Here is a 7,397-nt window from a genome sequence, read left to right as displayed (position 1 = left end):
GCATTTTCACCATTAGGAACTATACCTTACCCATTAGGTACACATGCCCTTCCCTCCCTCAAAAAACCAGAGGTAAGCCCATGACCCAAACTAGTCAGTCAGAATACACCTCCTGCCTTCCATGTTGATTGTTTCAGGGATGGACCCATGATCTAGCAGAACCAATCAAATTATTCCTGAGCTATTAGGAAGAAAAACTCTAAACAAAAGAGGCACAAATTAGGAATTCAGTAAGTTATTTATCTTTCATGTATTTCTTCCATTCTTGTTTTCCTAGAAAAATTCCAGAGAGTTTTCAAGACTTAGTTCAGTTATCACCTTATGGTGAAATGTGTCATGACCCATCCCTCCAAACACACCTAGTATACAAAGGGATGCGAGCGTCTTACTCATTCCCAAAGCACTTTTTACACATCTCTTTTACAGCTCTCTTGTGTGACTGGTTTGTGGCATTCTTGATGGTAACAGAATTGCCTTATTCATGTCTCTAAACCAGTGCAGTATGCAGTAGATACATGGTGAACATGAGTCGAATGAATAAAGACATGTTAGCTCTCTGTTACTATAACAAATACCTGAGATAAATCAGTTTATAAAAAGAGAAAAAAGGTTTATTTTGATTCATGGTTTTAGATTGATTGATGGTCCGTGATTGATTGGCCCTATTTCTTTGGGTGTGTGGTGAAGCCCCACATCATGGCATAAACACCGGGCAGAGCAAAGTGCTCAGTCCAAGACCAAGAGCTGCAGGAGAAGAAGGAAGAGGCCAGGGCCTCACTATCCCATTTGAGATCATGATTCCAAATACCTGAAGACTTCCCACTAGGCCCCACGTCTTAAAGGTTTAAGTCCCCACATACTAGGGACTAAGCCTTGAGACATGGGCCTTTGGCAGACACCCAAGATCCAAGCAAGAGCACATTTCATTGAGATTAAACTTGAGACTAGGGCAGCAAGAGAGAATGCAGAGTAGGGAAGGCTTTGGAAAAGAAGAACAAACAAAATTGGAAAAGCAACACCACCTTATAGAATTATGATATTATAATTATAAAATTATAAATGATAAATTATAGAGATGCAGAAACCAAAGAATGGTATTATTCAGTAGCACAGGTATAGATAAGGAAGAAAAGAGGAAAGTATAGAGGTGGGAGTAGGAGGCAGAAGTATGGGGGATAGACCTTTCAGCTTTGAAGAAAACTCAGTTTTCCACCATGACAGGCCATATGCTGGGTTATTGGGAAGTTGAAATGAAAAACTCACAGTACCTATGAGTCCCATTATGGGGGACAGCTAGTTTCATAATGGTGGTGAGAAAGCAATGGAATGCCAAGAAGGGGGTGCATGTTGCCAGGGTTAGATCACTTTTCTGAACAGACAAAACCTTCCATCTTTTACCAGAGTTGCAGGAAGTATGGCAGCTGAAATGTTGTTCCTAAGTGGAAAAAATGCTTCACCTTTCCCCCCATTCTTGTTTCTTTCTCTCCAAACTATACCCTCTTGCCCTATCAAAGTGAAAGGAACTCTTACTCTGGACATCACCATATCCAGCTGGCAGGTGGAAAGCATGTCAGATAACCAAAGGGGAAGGTCCCTGCAAGGTAGGGTCCCGGGAGAGGGAAGGTCTGGGGAGAGGAAACATCGACGGAAGAGGATATGCCTGGGATCTTGAGGAGCAGGCTGCACCTGTCTCTGGGCTGGGTGGGTTCTGGCACAATCACTAGGGGGACACCGAGGATGGGGGGCGAGTGGGAGGCTGTGCAGGGCTGGTGGTACATCCTGGAGCCAGCTTGACCCGATGTCGTGTGTAGATGGCAACTGAAAGGCGTGTTGCTTTCGGATGGATAGCCTGAGGACGGCAGGACCTGGGTGGCTGGGGGCTGGAGAGAGGGACCCAGAATCTGGGTCTGGTCTTGTGGCTGCAGGAGGTTGTCTCGGAGGGGCTGCCTGTGCCTGGCGAGGCTCTGGCGCCGCCGCCTGGGGGCGTCGGGCAGTGAGCCCTGTGGATCGGGGCGACAGGAGACCGCCTCCCAGCGCTAGGTCCCGGTACCTGCTGGGGGCGGGAAGGAGAGGGGCGCTGGGCGCCGAGAGGCGGGCGCCGAGCGCGTGAGTCACTTCTCTCCCCTGGGTTGGGAGCGGGACTTCGCCTCCCTCCCGGGGTCCGCATTTCTGCTCCAGCTTCAGCGGTTCCCCGCAGCACCCCGATCCCTTCCCGAAGCTGGATCAGCCGCCTTTCCGTCTAGGTGAGGACCAGGTAAGTTTCTCCTCTTTTGATGCCTCCTGTTTGGGTGACTCCGAGGAGAGGGACCGGCGGAGGAAGGTCTTCCAGTCTGCCTCTGCCTTTGCTTCCACGGTCTGATTCTCTCCATCAGAGACAGAAAGTTAGATTTTAAAAACGCAACAGAGAATATCAAATTCATGCTTCCACCCCAGACAAGCCAAACTCCGGAGCCATATTCTTAATTTCCCGGGTACCTTCAAATGTTCAGATGCGACGTTTATGGGGCTAGGAATGTTTGATTTGTTTTGTATTTCCCTCCTCCCCCCACTTTCTTGCTGGGTGATTCTTAGAGGTGGGGACAGGAGAGCTCCAGGGCTGAGCTGGGATCCTTTGCCAGGGCGGTTTCTTCATTCTCGGCGAGGTGGCAGATGTTTTACTGTAGCCCGAGTTGGGATCTTGGAATAGCCCTCCCCAGCTCAGGACATGCCAGAGCTGTAAGGTAACTGCAGTTGTTGCATACCTATCTCGTCACCATTGAAAGAATCAAAATGTACCGGGGACACAATCCATGTGAACGCCAGGATCATGTTGAAACAGTTAATTCAAGGACTCGATTGAATATTTTATTTGTAACGTATTGCATTTCAGGGAAATGTTAGGAGACTACTGCTGGTCTTGTTTTTTTCTGTTTTCAAAACCTCTATTTCCCTTACAAGAAAATCAATGATAATCTATTCTGTGTCTTATAAGGATTAAACAATGCCAACCTATATGTTAGTTTTCCTTTTACTAGTGTGTGTGTGTGTGTGTGTGTGTGTGTGTGTGTGTGTTTTGCTAACACTAACTGATTTTAGAAAATCAATGTGGGGAGGAGGTGTTTTCCCCTTTCCCTGTCCTTAAATGGCAGTGTTTCTTTGACCATTAAATAGTCACTAATTGTTGCTGGTGTGTGTGTGTGTGTGTGTGTGTGTGTGTTTTGCTTAAAAGTATCGGAGGAGGAGAGAACCTCCTGGAATACGTGAATTTTTGTTCATGTTGACAACTGATTGCTTTATAATCAATATTGTGTGGTTTGCTGCAATGTTAACAGGTGGTTTTAATTCACAACACAGAATTATTCTGTTCTAGAAAATATCCCTGCTGATATGAGAGGGAAATATATCCCCCCACACTACTACCAAATAAAACATGTCTTTATCTTGCTTTGTGGGAGAAAGATGGGCAAGGGAATCTTTTTTGGCAGTTGATTAGACCCTGATCATAAATTGCTCTTTCTGAACTGTCATTTGGTTTATAATCTTTGATCACAGAAGATAACCTCCCCCATCCTGGGAAGAAAATTAATGAAATTTTAGATTTTTAGTCAGGTCACAGGGAGAATTCTTTAGAGTTAAGTGGAATCTTTGCAATGCTTCCCCCAGAAGACCCTCCAAAATGAGTTAGGTTTCCCACCTCTCTGATATCACAACTTCTTTTCTCTACATACTTCTATCATAGCTCTTACCATCTTGGGACATTAGCTTTGCTCAGGATAGTAAAATTTCTTTGAAGGGATGGGTAGGGTCTTATTCAGATTTATATCATTGGACCCTAGTAAAATAGGTGGTCCGTTCAAAAATGAATGAATGAATAAATAAATTTGGCAGTTCAGACCAGGTTTACTATTCCTCGAATACCATCTGGGCAAGATTTCTTTTCACTTCTAAACCTTTTAATTCAATGGTACTCAAAGTGTGGATCCTCAGACTACAGTGTTCTAAATAAATGAGAGTTTTCTGACATCTGCATATTAATTGTGAATTTATTGTGACTTTATTGAAAGTAACAAAAACACCAACCAATAGGGTTTTTAGTAAACAGCGTAGCTGACATCAGTTGATCATTATGGCCTCACAGTGTCAGGGTTCAGGGCCTTACTCTCATGGTTTCAAAATGGCTCCAACAGCTCCAGACATTATATTGTCACCCCACATTCAAAGACAGGAAACATAAGTAAAAAAACAAAAACCAAAAAACTGTTATTAAAAAAAAACAAACAACAAGAACAACAACAAAATCCCAGGAAACAGAGAGTAGAAGGGCAGAGTATTTTCCCTTGGGCAACTTTTTCTCTTATCAAAGAATAAATATCTTTCTCCAAAGTTCCCTAACAGATTCTCCCTTTTATCTCATTGACCAGATCTGGGTCACATTGCTGTTCTTAGTGGCAAGGGAAGCTAGGAAAATAGCAGACTTTTCAGCTTCTACAGTGGAAAAAGTGGTCAGGGAGAGGGAGGCTGGGAATGGCCTTAGAGAGCTAGCCAGAAAGTCTGCTAGACTGTCATGAAAATAGGTCTATTTGAATCTGTACTTATAACAATGATTAGGCCACATAAGATATTGAATATTAATCAAGGTAGCAAAAGCACATCCAGAACAGATTTTCCTCTAAAGTGTATGGTATTTTAAGGTCAGATAATCACTTTTGCAGAGTATGTGCTATGGTTGGGCATAGTTTGAATATGTCCCCCAGGCCTTCATGTGTTGAAATTTTAATTATCATTGTGTAATGTTAAGAGGGTAGAAACTTAATCTGACTGTGGTGTTCAGAGGTGGGGCCTTTGGGAAGTGATTAGGATTAGATGGTCATTGGGATGGAGCCCCCATGATTGATTCCAGGTGGCTTTATAAGAAGACAGACACAGCACACATATGTATGTGCACTCCCTGCCTGTCTCTTGCCACCTCAGGATGCTGCCAATAAAAAGGTCATTATCAGATGCTTGACCTTGAACCTCCAGAACTATAAACTAAATAAACCTCTTTTCCTTATAAAATTACCCAGCCTCAGGTATTTTATTCTGGTAATGCAAAACAGACTAATATTGTCTATTAACTTTTAGAGACTACATGCACACACACATGTGCACACACACGTAATCTCATATGGTTTCCAATATGTCAAGTGTAAGTCACACTCTTCATTTCCTGGAACTTTTAGAAGCTATATGTACATGTGTGTGCACACACATACATTCTCATATGGTTTCCTTTATATTAAGTATAAGTCAGACCTTAGAATGGAGTAAGCATTTAGTAAATAGTTGTTCTTTGAGTGGACTATTGAGTTTGGGAGCTCAAAACTTAACAGGGACATGGAAAAAGTGGCAAGGGATTTGTAAGAAATAACTGATTAGTGTTTTGGCACCTATGCCCTGCCATACTGGTTTACAGAACGTAAGAATCATTAATTTGGATCCTAAGAGCCTTGAGAGCAACTTAACAGAGGGGGCAAGAAGAACCTAAAGGGAAGTAATGGGTACTGACAACATAGGTCAACAGATTTTCTTTGGGGGCCTTTTCTACTCCTATACTAAGGAAGATCTACTACCAAAGAGGAAAAGGTTCAAGGTGATCCGTGGCATAACAACAAAATGAAACAAAAACTCCAAACAAATTAGAAAGTTGATATATGAAAAGATTATATGTAATTGCCAGTTTTGATTTTTAACTTTCTCTTTGTAAATAGGAGTCCTCAAATAGTTACAGAAAGAGCCAGGTTGGGAGATCAGATAAGTCAATGTCAAGAGATTGAAATTTAACAGTTGTAGGGTCCTATGTCTTAGATTTCTTACTGGTTGAGGGACTGCTGTAGATTATCAGTGGTTTTCAAACTTTGTTACACATTAAAGATCACCTGGAAGGCTTTTTAAAATCCAGATTTATGGGTCTATTCTCACACCACTTAAATTGGAACCTCTGGGAATGAGGCTCAGGTAGCAATGTTTTTTTAAAACTCCATAGATAATTCCAGTATGCCCCTGAGTTTTGAAATTACTAATTTGCTAAGGTTGCCACACAAAGTGCTATATATTAGAGGACTTAAAGAATAGACATTTATTTCCCCAGAGTGGTGGAGATTAGAAACCCAAGGTCAAAGTGTTGTCAGGGTTGGTTCCTTCTGAGGTCTCTCTCCTTGACTTGTATGTGGCCACCTTCTGTCTGTGTCCTCACAAGATCTTCCCTTTGTACATGTCTGTGTCCTGACCTCCTTTTCTTATAAGGACATCTCTCATATTAGATTAAGGTCTACCCTAATGATCTCATTTTCACTTAGTCACCTTTTTAAAGATCCTGTCTTCAAATACAGTCACATTCTGAGATCCTGGGGGTTTGGGATTCAACATATAAATCTGAGGGACATGATTCAGCACATGACAGGAACTATTGGTTAAGTATGGCACTTCTCAAGCTTTATTGTGCATACAAGTCACTTGGAATCCTTGTTAAAATTCAGATTCTCATTTATGAAGTCAAGGTGGGACCTGAGATTCTGCAGTTTTAACAAGTTCCCAGTGGTGCTAATGTTGCTCATTCACAGATTGTACTTTAGGTAGCCTAGTCTGGTTCAGTGGTTCTCAAGCTTTGGCAGGCATTGGAATCACCATGGAGAAATTTTTAGAAGCAGATTGCTGGGGTCTGGTCCCAGAATTTCTGATCCCATAGGTTTGGGGTAGAGCCCAGGAATTTGCATTTTTAACAAATTTCCAGGCAATATTGATTTTTTTTTTTTTTTTTTTTTTTTTGTACCAGGGATTGAACTAAGGGGCACTCGACCATTGAGCCACATCCCCAGTCCTATTTTGCATTTTTTATTTCGAGACAGGATCTCACTGAGTTGCTTAGCACCTCACTTTTGCTGGGGCTGGCTTTGAACTCAGGATCCTCCTGTCTCAGCCTCCTGAGCCGCTGGGATTATAGGCATGCACCACTGTGCCCAGTGCAATATGGATAGTGTTGGGATAATAGTTTGCAAGCCATGTATCTCTGACATTTTGACACTTTGTGGTATTGGACAAGTCAATGTCATTACACACATCATTGTATGTTTGCTATTCTAATTGCAATAGTATCACATTTTTCTTTTGCCAAGCTCAATTACTTTTTTCTGCCCATAGGACAGAGGATGAGGAAATGAGAGAAAATGCAGTATTGGGATTTCTTTTAATCTCTTACAGAAATATAGATGGATGAATACAGAGGCTACATACCAGCCCATTTGTCTCTATTCATGTTTATTCTTCAGTCACAGAGCTAATTTGCAGCTTGCTCTTCTCCTAGCTCAGAGATGATTTTATAAAACCGGTTGTATGCTTCCCATATGTGATTTTTTAAAGGATTAACTATTCTAGAGATT

The 7,397-nt window shown here is 42.1% G+C and overlaps 1 protein-coding gene across 3 annotated transcripts in view; it reads left to right on the top strand.

Annotated features, from left to right (window-relative positions):
• The first annotated feature begins 2,086 nt into the window (after positions 1-2,086).
• The window catches only part of SYTL5 (synaptotagmin like 5), a 235,749-nt gene continuing 230,438 nt past the window's right edge, over positions 2,087-7,397 (top strand). For all 3 annotated transcript variants that reach the window (XM_079122865.1, XM_079122864.1, XM_079122862.1), the window contains exon 1: positions 2,087-2,254. The gene's annotated coding sequence lies outside the window, so the exon portion shown is untranslated. The remainder of the gene's footprint in view (positions 2,255-7,397) is intronic.

This window comes from Sciurus vulgaris, assembly GCF_902686455.1.
Source record: "Sciurus vulgaris genome assembly, chromosome: X".
NCBI classification, from domain to species: domain Eukaryota; kingdom Metazoa; phylum Chordata; class Mammalia; order Rodentia; family Sciuridae; genus Sciurus; species Sciurus vulgaris.
This window is presented reverse-complemented; position numbering and strand designations above follow the sequence as displayed.